Genomic DNA, 16406 nt, shown 5'->3' on the forward strand with positions numbered 1-16406 from the left:
CTTCTAGAAGCTATTTACTCTCTACTGGTTTTGTCGTTGTTGTTTTGGGGTGTTTGTTTGTTTGCCTACACGTTTCCCCCTTTAGACTAGACTCGGAGCTCCACGAGGGCATCCTTTAGCCCCTTTTCATCTCCAGCACTGTGCCCAACTTCCCAACTTGGTAAACATTTCTAGAATCAAAGTGAATGCACAAGCGTTTTTGTCTATACTGTGCTGAATCTCAGGTGTGATATTCTGAGTCTGAATGAGCCCCTTCTATAGCAGCAGCAAGCAATGACAACTGGTAAGGTACATGCTTGAGGATACAGCCTGAGTGACTATTAAAGCACCTTCTATGAGCCAGACCCTGAATCTCCTTTTTAATCCTCCCAGCCTTGTTTGAGGTATTACTGCTGCTCTCCTTAGCAGAACCCAAATGTCAGTGTGGCTGAGTACATATGTAGAGCAAGGAAGTCCCTTATCCAGCTTTTCCGACTTCGGGTCAAGCATCTTTTCACTGAGACCCTATCCTCACTGCCTTTATTTCGTTTCCAAAAGTAAAATTGAGTGTTTTAATTATCTAGTTGGATTTCAGGAAACTTTAGGATTTAGGAGCTTCTCCACAACTGAAAACTTCCACGATGCAATCTTCATCCCTTCCTGTCCATAGTAAACACCTCCAGCACACATATGACCTGCTTCCATCCATCCACGCTCCCATCAGCGACGCGTCAGGCCTGGGACATGGGAGGGGGTAGGACTCCAGGGCTCAGCTGTCCCAAGCCAATGAGATGGAACAGCAGGGAGGGCCGGGAGCAAACAGCCAAGAAACACGGGGAAACCAAGGCCTCTGTGTGACTTGCTCCAGACTGGACAGGGAGATTGGAGGGGCTGGCTTTCTTCTTTTTACTTTTTGGCATTCTCTAGACTTTCTGCCTTAAACACTGCTTTTATACTTGAAAAGAATAAAGGAACTAAAGGAAATGCCAGACTTAAAAGCATGGCAGGAGGAGGGGCAGCCATAACCCCCTCCCATTCCGGAAACTCTGCAACAGGCCGGGACAAGAACAATGCAAGGGAACTGAAGGGAGAAGTAACTGGGGCGGAAACCGCCCACCACCTGCCTCATGCCCGGGTATGTTTTTGCAAGAGATGGTACAACTCGCTCAAACTCTGAGAACTGACGACCCCAGACACAAGTCCCTGTCCCAAAATATGCAGTGAGGAAGTAGAGGAAATCCTGCCAAATGCCAGGAATGTGACCTGATCTGAGGAAAAGTTGGCTGAAGGCATAGAAAGGCCTCGGAAGAGATGGGTCACCAAACCAAACCAAGCCCATTTTCTCCTCACTGCTGAGCAGTCCCTTCACACCTGGAAAGGGAGCGATGAGGCTCTGGCTGGGTATTTTCTAACCTGATTTATTTATAACATCATAAAGATTTTGATCTTTCTTAAGTTGACAGTGAATAAGCACTACTGTGGGCTAAGTGTTTTACATTCCTTCTTCATTAATTCCTCACAAAAATCTGTGAGGGGGGCCCACTTCTTACCTCCGTTGTATATATGAGGAAGCCGAAGCTCAGAGAAGTGATCTGCCTGCCCAGGCTTGCACAGCTTGGAAGTGGCAGAGCTGGTATTTGAATGCAGGCCACCGGGCATCAGCACTTGGCCCAAAGATACCATGTGGTGCTCTAACGTGGGATGACTACTCCCCACCCCTCACCTCCTCTAGCACACTCATTCCCACATGTGGAGAAGAGAGTGTGGCCAAGAGCTACCTATGAGCCACCAATTTCTTAGCTAAGGAACATCCCCCCCCTCGCAAAAAAAAAAGGGAAAGACAGGGGTAGAGGAAGCAAAAATGCCTACATCCCAGCCAGACAGCTCATCAGACACAGGGCTTTTCCTCAGACCTCCAATGCTTTGAACAGCTAAGAAATTTACTTGGGAGATAAGAAGACACAGAGCACGAAGCCAGCACATGAACTCTACAGACCATCACCTAAGAAGTGAGTGGAGAACGAAAAGTACTAAGAAAGAAAATAAACCTCAAAAGAATTACGGGAAACAAACAAGGGCACCATTTGCAGGATTCAAAATAGTGCTAGAAGTGAACGGCAGACTCAACACTGCAGAAAAGAACTGACAGCTGGAGGCAGGGGTGGGGGGAGGCTTAAGAAAATAACCCAGATTGCCAAGAAGGCACCGATAAAAGGAGAGGAGGGAGGCAAACTGAGGAAGAAAACAGAGATCAGACAACATACCAGATAAGTATTTGGTACGCATGAAGATGGGAGCTTAGGGAATGGAACACAAATTCTATCCTAAGTCATATCAGCTCACCTGCCTGGATGAAAACAAGACCCAAACCTTTAGACTGAAATGGCCTACCATTCACTTGACAAAATTTATGAAAAGCACAACAATTGAGGTACGCATTTTACTTCACAAAAATATTAGATGTTAAGGATAAAGAAGTATATAAAAATCTAGGCAGGAAAAAAAAAAATACTGTGCTGAAAACGCCTCATCTGCAACTGCTCCCAAAGCCCAGACAACCTCTGTCCTGGATGTGGCTGGTCCCCCAGTGGTCACAGCTGAGCTCCCAGGAGGCTAGATACTTGAGAGAGGCCAGGGCAGGAGCTAGGGAAAGATGGGACAGGAAATGATAATAAAACAAAAGCATACAAATGCCCAATATGTGCAGCCTTGGGCCCTGATTTCATTTCTCTCAGCTTTGGTTTCCTTACACCATTAATGGATGTGACTTTATGAAGTTCTCGTGATGCATAAATGAGAAAGTGTACAGAGCACTGAGCCCATGATGGCGTATCCTGGTGTGAGCTGAGCTCTCCAAATTAACCACGAAATTAACCATGAAAAGTGGGGTAGGGATAATGGCCCCCCCCACAATGTCCATATGCTAATCCCTGGAAGAACCTGGGACTATGTCACCTTCTATGGTGAAAGGGACTTTGAAGATGTTGATTAAGCTCAGGATCTGGAGATTTGGAGAGGATCCTAGATGATGCAGGTGGGCTCAATGTAATCACAACGGGCCTCATATGAGAAAGACGGAGGAGGGTCAGAGTCAGAGACAGGACATGTGGTGACAGAAGCAGAGGTCAAAGTGACGTGACTGATGGCTTGAAGATGGAGGAAGGAACCAGAACCAAAGAATGCAGACAGCTTCGAGAAGCTGGGAAAGGTAAGGGAGCATATTCTCCACTAGAGCCTCTAGAAGGAATGCAGCCTGGCCAACACCTCCATCTAACCCTGTAAGATTCATTTCTGACTTCTGATCTCCACCACCGCAAGGTAATAAATTCGTGTTGTTTTAAGCCACTAAGTCTAATTTGTTACATCAGCCACAAGAAACTAACAAACAGCAAAGAGCCAACTAAGTGCAAAACATTCATTTTTCACATTTAGTTTAAATTTTGTTGGGCGCCTGGGTGGCTCAGTCGGTTAAGCATCTGCCTTCGGCTCAGGTCATGATCCCAGGGTCCTGGGATCGAGTCCTGCATCAGGCTCCCTGCTCAGCTGGGGAGCCTGCTTCTCCCTCTCCCTCTGCCTGACACTCCCCTGCTTGTGTCCTGTCAAATAAATAAAATCTTTAAAAATTTTTATTTTGATGTGACTTCCAGTATTATTTGCTTTTCTTCCTAATGATGTCACATTCCAACAAAAACAGAGAGGAGTAATGCATCCCCTGAACCACTCACATTTTTCTCTTTAGTTCCTGAACCACCAAGCTTTCTCCCATCGAAGGACAGGAAATTGTGGGTTGTCTTATAAAATCTCTGGAAAATAGGCCTTTTGATAATCACACTTGTCATATTGGGAGCAGGCAAGAGCAGGACAGGAACGTGCAGGAGAGCCCAGAGCCATGATAGGAAATGGCACTGCAATGGACCACCGGCAAGGAGAAATGAAGGTTAAGTTAGAGAGATGAGCTCAGATGAAAGGGCAAGTAGGTGACGAAGGTCAAGGCAAATGAGCAGCAACCAAGGAACTGAGATCAGGAGAGATTCTAGAAGACCAGGCACGGTGACGGGCTCAGTGACCAGAACGCCGTGGCAATGTGAAGGGATTTAACCAGAGGGACTGTGTAAGCAGCCCTGTTAGGCAGGTTCCAACCATGGTCTCAGTCCCAGACACAGGCAGGAAGGGAAATGCAAGGGGAGAGAGGAAGGAAAATGCAAGGGGAGAGAGCAAGGGGAGGTTTCATCAAGCAGGAACAGACTCGGGAATTCCAGGTTCACAGGCAACTGAGCGGGTTTGAGTGGGCACAGGGAGGGGTGGAGCGGGCAGGGTGCCAGGAGCCCCAAATGGACCACAGCCCAGAGACAAGGTGGAAGAGTAAATCCTCCCAAGCAAGACGCCAGGTGCCACGTACATGCATGGGGATATAAATGCTAGGATGCAGGGAAAGAGGAGCAGGACAGCAAAGAGAAGTCAAAGTCCTTGGAAAAGTCCAACAGAAGCATGACATGGATGATGTATATGGAAGCCTGGAGAAGAATCTATCAGGCCCCCACGTCACCACTCCCGCATGCTGGAGATTTTCTTTTGGTGCCTATCACATGTTTCACACGTAAGTATATCCTTCCTCTGAAATTTTGGGCATACTTCCTTTCTTCTTTCAGACCTACATCCGTTATTCTAAAATGGAGTCATCTTCTAGCCCCTCAGTGTCCGGGGCAAATTGGATAAACTTCCCAGTGGGCACTGATAGAGCCGGGCTCCCCAGAAGCAGAGTCTGAGACATGGTGACCTACCGAGTGCCCTCAGGAAAAAGGGGATGAAGGACAGTGAGCGAAGGAGCCGCTGAGGAAGGATGTGGTCAAAACAGTCCAGCTTCAGCCTGACTCCCCGGGATCTCAGGAGCCTCAAGTGTACCAGAGCTGATCCCAGCTTGAGGCAAGGAACCAGCACTGGTACCCCACGTCAGCCAGTCACTGGCCATGGCCTGCCAGGTGGGGAAAGAAGGAAACTGTTCCCATTTGCCCCAAAGCAGTTCTGTGGAGAAGGGGGAGCTGTGAGCGTCTAGCAGCCAACCACACAGTGCCTGAGGGTTGGGGGCACCGGCTCAGAAAGGACACTGTCCAGGACACCGAGAGCATCCATTCTACCCAGCACCTTCCTATCTCTGCTGTCTCCTCCTCCAGGGTCTCCTGAAGTCCCATGAGCCACTGCTTTGCGATAATGCCAGGAGCCTGCTCCTGAACCTGTTCAAAAAGGTGGGAGGCGGGCACCAAGCTGGGAACGGACTCCACTGAACACTCGCTACGTGGGAAAGCTTGAGCACCCCTGCAGTAACACACTGCTTCCCTCAAAAGTCAATGTATCTCCCATAAGTAAAGAGTTCCATAACTGAGTGAGTTTGATAGGTATTTCGTTCAACCTAACAGGATTTGTCAGAGCATTTATTAAGTAAAAGTCACATTAACATTTTTGAGGAGGTAGCTTATGCCAGGCACTGTGTTAACTGGCTTACATGACAGAATTCACTTAATCCTTTAAAAAAATCTCTATGAAAGTTCTTCTAGTGTGTGTGGGGGGGTGCTTTCTGGACCATCAGCATCACCTGGAAAGCTGCTGGAAATGCAAACTTTAAAGAGAATCCCAGGGCTGACATCCATTTGTAGACACTGTTTATTGGGGTTGGCAATCTGAGTTTTTCCCCTTCCCTATTCTATTATTAACAACACTGGAAATGTCCTCATTATTCAATGAAACACAAAATGAAAGAGTATGGAGTGTGGAAGGTGTAATTTCTGCCCAGAGGAATTTACAGGCTGGGCTAAAATTCCAACAAAAGGGCAAAAAGGGTCAAGTATAAAGTTGAGTATTGAAGTAGCATGCTTCGTGGAGGACAACAGGGTCAGCACGGAGAGAGCTGTGATCTTAGAATGATCCAGAACACTGGTTCTCAAAGTGTGGTCTGCACACCCACTACAGGAGCATCCCCTGGGGAACACGTTAGAAATGTAAAATCTCTGGCCCCACCCTAAACCTAGTAAATCAGGAACTCGAGGGATGGAGCCAGTCCAGTTTTGTTTTAACAAACCCTCCAGGTGCTTCTCGTGCACCATAAAGCATGAGAGAAGCCCCATTATTACTCCTATTTTAAAAATGAGGAAACTGAGGTAGAAATAGGTCAAGCAACATGCCTTATGAATGGTACTTCTCAACCAACCATGCATACAAATCCCCTGGAGATCTCATTAAAAAGGCAGATTCTAACTCAATGAATCAGAACCAACCACATAGGCAGTAGCAAGTCCTTGTCTGACTTTGCTGAGTGACTGAATTAGCATGTGGACCCAGGTGATCTGATTCCAGAGACTGAGGCCTTATCATCCCATTGCCCAATTACCGTCCCTATAGGACCATGCACAGTTACACCAGGACTCTGTGAGGGGAGGGTAGAGTGTGCAGTGTTCCAGAAACTTACTTTGCTTATTCAAAGAACACCAACTGCCATCTTGTAGGAAATGATGGTTCCAGAGAAAACAGTTTGGGAAATGCTGTGACAGAAGTCCAGATGCCTAGCTTTCCGGAAACCTCAGTGGTCTCTAAGTCAGAAATATCTACGTGAAGATGCATTGCCCAAGCATCTTCCCACATTCTTGGCTAACAGACTCTCTGAGTACATTATTAAGCAATGGCATACCTGACAGGCTATTAGGTTCAGGTGAGGTTTTCTTAACCCAACTTCATGAATCTAAAACAGTGGTTCTCAAAAGTCAGCAGGCACTGGAATCACCTGGAGGGTCATTCAGTAGGTCAGGGGCAAGCCTAGATAATCTGCATTTCTAACAAGTTCCCAAGTGATGCTGATGCTGCTCACTTTGTCCTAGGTTTCCAAGACGTAAAGGTTATTGCTGTCTTAAGTCCCTCAATGGAAAGTAAGGAGTCAAACCATACCACAGAATACACGAATGGAAACATTCCTTAAATCCAGGCCACTTCCTGTAGTTGAGCAACAGGTCACTGCACCAGAAATGCCCAGCCACTGGGGCGTCATTCAGAGCCAGCTCGAGCTGTCCTGGCAAACCAGAGTCCAGACCCACTGGTTCACGGAGCCCACTGGAGGAAGGTTATCTGTTTGCTTTGCCCAGAGGCTTTGTCTGCTCACCAAGCTCTAAGCCCATGAGGATGCATCTGCCCAGAAGGTGAACTTTGTCCAATCCATCCATCCGGGAGTGGCGGGGGGGCGGGGACACATTCTCAACTGAATGAAGGCACTGCGAAACCTAAGTGGTAGTCCTGCTTAATCCCATTTTATACTCCTGCCTCTCCAATAGTGGCAACAGCATCCTTAGAAATCGCTCATTTTTCTTTCTTCTCTTTCATCAGCTTGACCTCTTTTAAAACAACTCGAATTCCACCTTTCCTTAGCCGTTTTTTTTTTTTACGTCATTTGAGAGTCACTCTTTGCAAGAAAAGGGGCTGCCAATACCCACACTTGAATATTTCTGGCCCTAGCACACACACATCCTTCCAGCCCCAGGCAAGATCTATCCTCAGGAACTACCTAGAGAGGAAGCCAGAGAAGCACCTGATGCCGCGCAGAGTCTGCTGTTTTCACGCTGCTCTATTACAGCTACGGAGGCATCTCTGATGGCCTCGCCATCCTGCAATCCCCCCTCCCCTCCGATCCTATGGCAGGGCATTATTCCCTTCATGGAGAGATAAGACATAGCCTGCAACAATGATTCTCATTATTATTATTTCAGAGAGAGCACGCAGGCTTGTAATTTATTTGTGATTGGTCGAAGTGGAAACAGTACTCTCTTTAATAAAAGGGAAAGGCTGTGTTACAGACAGGATGCCTATTTCACAGGAGACGCTCTAATACAGAATCCTGAAAGCCTTCTTTCCTGGCTAGAAAATATTTAGGTGAAATTCTCACAGTTCATTTGTAAAGGAATATTCTTTTCACTTTAAGTCCTACTTCTTCAATGGCATGACATTTGAAAACTCACTAAAGCCTGACTCGTTGATTCTCTTAAGACCATATTTGTACCTCTCTGGCAGTCTCTAAAGAATAGCTTTTGATTATTTTTTATTAAAAGTTAAAAGAAATAGAAGTGGACATAAATCATTTTTGATTAGCTGTGCTGAAGCCCTCCCATGGGCCCCCTGCACGCATGGCTGACTGATTTGGGGTTGATCCCCGGATTCAGAGCTCCTGCAGAGTCGGGAGGGTCCTGGATTAAACCCCATAGGGAGTGGGAAGCCCTGAGCAAAGAGGATGAGTAGGTGGTGAAGGGCCAGCACACGGGCCACCTCCCTGTGTGGCACCATCTCCTATGGCAATTTCCAGGTCCCCCCTCAGAACTCCAATCAAAGGCCACTTCCTCCAAGGGCACATCTCAGATAGATTCTTGTACAGCATCTCCCAGCAGACCCTTCTCTTCCCCTGGTAGCCTGGTCACATATGTGCTGAAATATTGAACTCCGTCTCAGTTGCTTTATGTCTGTGTCTGCTGTCAGAAGGTAAGCCCCGTGAGGACATGAAGCAGGTGCGCCTTGCTCACCACTCTTCCCCCAGCTCCCAGGCGCTGAGGCTGGGAGGAGCAGAGATCAAATCCTGAAGTGCATAAACTGAGGGTGGGCTAAGGGAAGGCCCCCAGGAAAGGGCATTAGGAAGTGAAGTAGGAAAGGGTAAGTGTGTGAAGAGAAATTTCCAGGTGTGAGTTGGCTACAGTCCTCAGAGATGCGCTGCAAAGGATGACGGAGGAGGGGTCCATGTATCACGCACAGAGAAATTGGGGAGAAAGCAACCTTCCGTAGATCCAAAGCCCAGCAAGTTTTTCATCCCCCGGGTTGCCTGAAGGAGCTATTTTTTGATCTAAGGTACCTACAGGTGAAAAGAAGGAAAGACAAAGCATGTGATGATGGGGCCATGACTGCAAATACACTAAAAAGCACTGAATTCTAGACTTGCTAAGCTTTATGCTTTATAAATATCTCAATAAAGCTAACAATAAAAAGTTGGGGATTCCTAAGCACAGGGTTCCCCACTGTAAGCAAACCTGGCCCAGATCCACCCTCACATCATTCTCACTGGACTTGGCTGGGGGCGGAGGTGGAGGGCAGGAACTGTCCCAAACATGAAGGTCATGCTGCCTGCTGTGTGGTGACAAATGAAGTCCTTTGTCTTTGACCCATGAGTCTCACATCTTCTGCCAGCATCTATGAATCTGTGCAGGCTAACAGCCTGCAAAGAAGGTAAACGCTCAGACCTTTCATGGTTATGAGTAGATGATTTCGTGGAACCAAGAGAGCAGGAAGATCTCCAAGGAGGGGCGGTCAGCATCATCAAACAAAGAAATGTATAAGGAACCATCACCATCACCACCATTGGCTTTAGCAACAAGAAAATCACCAGTGACCTTCACGAGGGCCACTTCTGGGAAGAGGGTGGGGGTAGTTCAAGAGAGCCACACTTCAAGTGTAGACATCATGTTTAGGAAATGTGGCTAAGAAGGGGAGAAGTAAGAAGGCAACTGGACGGGAGCAACTTGGGGAAAAAAAAAATTCCAAGGGTATTTTTATTTTGTTGATTTTTCTTTGTAAATTTGAGAAACACAAATCTAGTACAGTGTGAATTAACAGTGTATAAATATGTGCTAAATAAAAAATTTTTAATAGGAAGCCACCTGTAGGGAAGGAAAGTCTGGCATGGTGACCTAAGTGTCAGGTCTACGAGGTGACCATGGAAGGACGCTCAGGACAGAAGAATGTAAGAATGTGACACAGACATTCCAAACCTGCCTCCACCACTCAGGACCTACGGGACTCTGTCCTGTGGGGCTCACTGACCCCCCCCCCCCAAGGCTTAGTCTCATCTACAAACAGGGCTAAAAGTAGCAACTCTTTGAAAGCCTGGCTATGAGAATCAAGTCCATCCTATGTGTAACCAAGCTATCAATGTCAGCTGCTGTGTTATTACCCACACGGAAGGGACACGTGGTACAGACGTAGGAGGTAGGAGCCAGGTCCAGCACATGCACAGCCCAGAGCCAGCGGCAGCCCTACAGAGAGCAGGGAACCAGGCTGGCTGGAAACATCAGCTGCAGAAAGGACTGACCTGTCTGCTTAGCTTGTCAGCCCTGGTGTGACTGGTGTGGAGCTGACACACTCACAGGGCAAGAGCCTTTTCCTGCCAGATTAGGGTCTGCTCCCAGTCCAATGCTTGTGATTTGTCGAAACACATATGCTGTGCCTACTGAGATCTGTGCCAAGCGCTTGGACTCACAGCCTCATTTCTGTGACGCGTCAAATGTCATTTGTTGTACAACCCGTGGGGAAGCAAATCCTTTGTAGGGACGCCTGGAAATAAGCCCTGCGGTGGGGCTGACACCATGAGCCATAGTCTTCCATAAAGACCAGATGCCACATACAGAATATTTCTAAACCCCTCTCAGATGAACGGTATCTGCTGGTGAGGAGAGTGTGAGGGAAAGTGGCGGGGGTGGGGGCTGCTTCTAAGTCTGTGGGGCCTCGTGGTTTTTTTCTGTTTCTATTAGTTACCTATATTCATTTCAAAGTATTTGGATGAAACAGAAAAGGTAAAAATACAAAGCATACATAATCTACCATCACGATCAATTACTAAGTGTCCCTGGTATGTATTTTATAGCATTAACGTATAATACTATTTATATAAATATGGGTATATTTGTGTGCATAAATATGCATTGTTTATTTTTGGAAGGCAGCTATGCTAACCACTATACCACCAACGCCTCTGCATTGTTTATTTTTGATAAAAAAGATACTGAACACATTGTCTTATAACCTGCTCTTTTCACTTAAACGCCTATTGTGAAAATGGCATTCAATATACTTCTATAACCTGATATTTAATGACTCCATTCCAGCATTTACTTCTTCAGTCCCTTCTGCTGGATGTTCAGGATGTTTTCAGGTTCCATCCTTTTGAACATATTTGCAGATACATTTTTTTCTCGCTCTCTGGTTATTTTCTTAAATTCCCAAAAGTAAAACCACTTGTGGGAAGAACACGTACTTTTAAGATTTTAGCTACCTACTGCCAAATTACTTTCCAGAAAAGATGAACCCACATACACATTTTCCCTGAGTTGCACTGATAATCTGTCAGCACACCTCCACCTAGCTGGACCCTGAGCATTGTTCTGTATTTTAAAGGGCTCCCCAAACTGCAGGCTGCTTTGCTTACTGGACGTTCCACTCAGGGCGCACACCATCTACTTGCTTCAGAAATCCTTAAAAATTTTAAGTTTCGGTTGCTCAGGCCAATGTATCACATAAGGAATTAGCAAGTTATGAATGAGGCCCTTCCACCATAGACCATGGCATTATACTCTTCTCAAGGAGAAATCGCCCCCAAACAAGATGAGCTTGTTTATAACTTTTAGTGGCCTCTATCAGCCTTTTCCCTAAAAGACTAGTGTTGTTCTAGGCTCAGGGATACATGTTTTTTGCATAGATCCTATCCATTGATTGTTAGGTAGAGCGTGCACTGTAATTCCAAGAAAGCTGGCACCAGCAGCTGGGGGTTTCTAAAGGGCATATAAAGTTTCCAGGAGACAGTAAACAGGGGTATGAGCTGGTCTTCCTTTTTAACTTACTAATTTATGATCAGAAAGCACTTAAGGATAAGCACACTACAGAGTCCCACTCTATAGAAAGGAAGGCAATCATTCTCTCCAACACAGATGATAGGGATTTATCTCATTGCTGGAGAGAAGGGGCAATGACATATTATTCTGGAAACAGAGTCACTGGCTTTATTTCCCTGACTTAAAACTGGTGGATAAAAAAACGTTTCCATCTTTGGTGACCAACAGTGATGCCTCAGTGTCTCTTGGAAGCTACAGAAGGAAATAGCATTGTTGAAAGGTAGACTCTTGGCCACAGTATACCTGTTTCGCTTACTTTGGAAATTTTCAGACTGAGTCACAAAAGCCCTGATCTGTGGAACAGAACTGTGGCCAATCTGTATGCTGTTCCTCCAGGTGCTGGAACAGATCCAAAGCAGCATCTCATGAGAAATTCACTACTGCCTCAGCCCATGTCAGATCAGGGTGCAGCGGCCTCCTGATCGGCAGGCAGCTGTCATAACAGGTGCCTCATATTTTCTACAAAGATGTTAACTCACTTCCAACCACACTGCTGAATGTAAGCCTGGACTTAACTAGCCAAGCAGCATTTACCAGACAGCACAGTGTAAACCATCTACCTCCCAGTATTTCCTGAAGTATAGATGAAGGAGACAATATTTCTGGTGGTTTCCTTAAAGGAGTAGCTATTGAAACTATTCACTCACCAGGTATATCTAAAGTATCCCAGGATAGAGACATATTAGCAGAGAGTTGGGGACTTTTGTCCCATCTCACTGCCCAACTCCATCCCCTCCCTCTTCGACCACCTCCCCAAACTGCCTTTGCACAGAGCACCAATACAGGAAACGAGCCCGTGAAGCTCAATTTTGTGCCCTCAATAGACAGAACGCCGTGCCTTACATCAGACGCTGTTTTCTTTATGAGGACTCCTGGGAACAATTCCTGTCTGGCTTCTGTGTGAACAAGTTAGAAGTTTCCAGAGCAATTGGTTTGTGTTTATCTTGTGGACACTCTGAACTGTGTATCTGACAAGTTTCCTTTATGCGGTTAGCAGCTGCGGGGCGGTGGGCTCCGCCCGTGACCCACCCCCCTCAACCCAGGAAGCCACAGATGTGGAGAAATGCAGTTTTAACATTATGACCAGCTCTGCAGCAGTGTGTTCCTTTCCTATCTCCCACTGCCTCACTTTTAATTTATGCTATCTTGTCATGCTTTATGTCCCATTGTAAGCCACCTGAAAAACGTTCTGCAAAATAAGATTTGGTTTACACTGAAAAGGAGGTAAATAAATAAGATGTGGAAGAGCTCCACACCATATGTTTCTGTTTTCTCCAATACTTCTATTACCTTCTAAATCCTCCTGCTGATAAAGCCAAGGTTTAGGACATGCAACTCAGAAATGCAGCAACAATCACCATAAAATAATTGGAAAAGCTAAGTAAAGGTGTTGAAAATATTGTGATTGTTCTTTCTCGGTCTCCTGACCCAACAGAGGCAATGCCGTCGAAATGACAAAGCTTCTAGAGAGCCCGATGCACATGAATACAAATTACAACTGAAAGATGAATTAACACTAAATACTTGAGTGACACATGGAAGTTTACCGTGAGTCTTGTGGTCTGCAGGCAGACCGGGGAAGCAAGAGGGTCGGGCACTACTACTCTTTTCATTCTACTGCACTGCTAAGGAGCAAGGAAGAATGGTCAGCCCCGAGAGATGCTTTTTCACCCAGGGATTTTCCAACTGCAGGAAATGGGTTCAAATGCAAGAAGAGAAGCAATACTATGAACTTCCATCCATGTGCAGAGAGATGGCTGGGCATGGACTGGGGACCAACATCCAAACTAGATCAGCCAGAAGAGATGGTGGAGATCTTTCAATAAATGAAGGTAGAGGTAACTGGAGTTAGCGTCTTCCAACCAATATTCATGTTTTGCTGAAGCTCAGACTATGCTCTCCACTAAGACTTTCTGCAATGTTGCAAATGTCCTGTGTGCGCTTGTCCAACATGGTAGCCACTAGATGCACGTGGCTACTGTGCAGCTGCAACGCGACTAGTGTGACGGGCGTCTAAGTTCGGAATTTTATTTTAATTAATTTAAATGTAAATAGCCATTGTAACCTTAACAGGGTCGTAGGATACAAGATCAGTATATGGAAGTCAATTGTATTTCTATACAGCAGCAGTAAAAAGTCAGAAATGGAGATCTTTTTATACCAAAAATATCAGATACCAAGGATAAGTCTGACCAAAAAAATGTGTCAGACCTATGCACTGAAAATTACAGTGAGTGCTGAGTGAAATCACCATAGACCTTAAATAAATGAAGAACTATACCATGTTCAGACTCCCAAAAGTCATTATTGCTAAGATAGTCAGTTCTCTGCAAAAGTGATTTACAGATTCAATGCAATCAATCCCCATCAAAATCCCAACAGGCTTTTCATGTAGAAGTTGACAAAGTGATTCTAAAAGTCATATGGAAGTGCAAAAGACATAGAACAGCCATAATCACTGTGAAAATGAACAACAACTGGAAGACTAACATACCAGATTTCAAAACTTAATTATAAAGCTTACAGTAACCAACTTAGTGTGATAGTGGCATAAAGATAGACGAAGAGATCAACGGAACGGGAGCAAGGGCCCAGGGATAGCCCCCTATCTCTGTGGACAAAAGCAGCACAGCAGAGAAAGGCGGCTCTTTTTCAACTAATGATGTTGGAACAATGGAGATACCTAAATGCACACCAAAAGAAAAAAGAACTTCGATGCATACCTCACACCATATGCAAAATTAACTCAAAATGGATCACAGACCTAAATGTAAAAGCTAAATTATAAAATCTCCAGAAGGAAACAGAAGAAAAAAATCATTGTCTCCTTCGGTTAGGCAAAGATTTCTTACAAATGATGCCAGGACAAGATCCAAAAAAGAAAAAATGATAAATTTGATTTCATCCAAATTTAAAAATTGCTCTTCCAATGCTACAATTAAGAGAATGAAAAGAAAAACCACAGATGAAGAGAGAAAATATTTGCAAAGCATGTATCTGACGAAGGATTTGTATCCAGAACATAAAGAGAACTTCAAAATGCAATAATAAGGAAACAAACCAATAATAAAGGATCCAAAAAAAAAAAAAAAAAAAAACTGAAACAGACACAGCACCAAAGATGACACACGAATGCCAGCAAATGAGCACATGGAGAGAAGTTCAACATCACTGGTCCTGAGGGAAAGGGAAACAAGAATCACGAGGAGGTACCACTACACACCTGTTCAAATGGCTCAAACTAAAAAGAATGACCATACCAAGCGTTGGCAGGGATGTTGATGAGCAAAGACAGCTCCCATCCACTGCTGATGGGAATGCAAAATGGTACAACCATACAGGAAAACAGCTCAGCAGTTCTTTAAAAGTTACACATCTACTAGATGACCCAGCCATTCCACTTCTAGGCATCTGTCCAAGAGAAACAAAAGCATTTGCCCATACTTCCATTCAAGTCCATGAATGTTCATAGCAACTTGTTTTTAAATAACCGGTAAATGAACAACCCACATGTCCATCCACAGATGAATGTATAAAGGAATCATGGTATCTTCATACAATGGAGGATTACTCAACAAAAAAAATTTTAAAGTTCATATATACACATCATAGAGGAATCTCAAAGTAATTCTGTCGAGTGAAAAAAAGCGTACATACAGTGTGACTTCATATAAAATTCTAGAACATGCAAATGAATACACAGTTGACCCTTCAACAACATGGGGGTTAAAAACAGCAAGCCCCACTATAGTCAAAAATATGTGTATGACTTCTGTCTCCCCCCACAAACTAAATGAGTAATAGCCTATGTTGACCAGAAGGTTTACCGATAACATAGTCAATATATGCTTTGTACGTTATATGTATTATATACTGTATTCTTAGTGAAGTTAGAGAAAAGAAAATGTTAAAATCATAAGGAAGTGAAAATACATTTACAGTACTGTACTGTATTTATTGGGAAAAAAAAAATCTATGTATAAGTGCACCCACCCAGTTCAAACCTGTGCAAGATCAAGGGTCAACTGTTCAGTGACAGAACACGGATCAGTGATCACCTGGAGACAGATGAGAGTAAGGAGGGCAGAAAGGAGGGATTTCAAATGGGAATAAGGAAACTTCTGAGGATGATGGATATGTCTAGTATCTTGACTGTGATCACAGTTTCACAAATATACCCACGTGAAAATGTATTAAATTACCCATTTTAAGTACTATATCTCAATGAAACCTCAATGAATTTGTGTAAAATAAAAAACAAAACCAAAATACGTTCAATAGCCCATGTGGCTACTCACTGGTATTTCTACATTAGCATCCCGGGGAATATCTCTGATGCTGCAACAATTTGTGTCTAATTCTGTGTCCCATCCTTTCCCCTACCTCCACTGAAAGAGATCCTCTCTTATCTTGCTTTGAAAGTAAGGCCAAAGAGCAGACCTAAGAGCGGAACAGATTCAAACTCAGAACATCCTCCTGACTTTCTTGAGAGACTCTTTCATCCAAAGAACACATGGCTTTGCTGATGCAGTGAAATATTCTGGCAAAGGGTGATTTTATCAGACTTTACCAGAATACTGTGGAGGAGCATTACCCATCAGACAGGAATCCGGTGGACCACTGGGTAGTTAAGGTCCCTCCAGGGAAGATTTCATGATTCCACATACCCAGAATCTAAAGTATTAAGTTTTGCCTTCACCCTGGGGGTCTGGCCTTAAAGGACAAAGTTTGTTGGAAGGCAGCGTG

General features: G+C 44.8%; 1 protein-coding gene across 1 annotated transcript in view; it reads right to left on the reverse strand.

Annotated features, from left to right (window-relative positions):
• Positions 1–16406, reverse strand: part of PTPRT (protein tyrosine phosphatase receptor type T) — a 748756-nt gene that overhangs the window by 709898 nt on the left and 22452 nt on the right. The window lies entirely within an intron of this gene.

Source organism: Mirounga angustirostris, unplaced genomic scaffold (assembly GCF_029215605.1).
Source record: "Mirounga angustirostris isolate CCGP_5_RB_7025 unplaced genomic scaffold, mMirAng1.0.hap1 SCAF_10, whole genome shotgun sequence".
NCBI lineage: Eukaryota > Metazoa > Chordata > Mammalia > Carnivora > Phocidae > Mirounga > Mirounga angustirostris.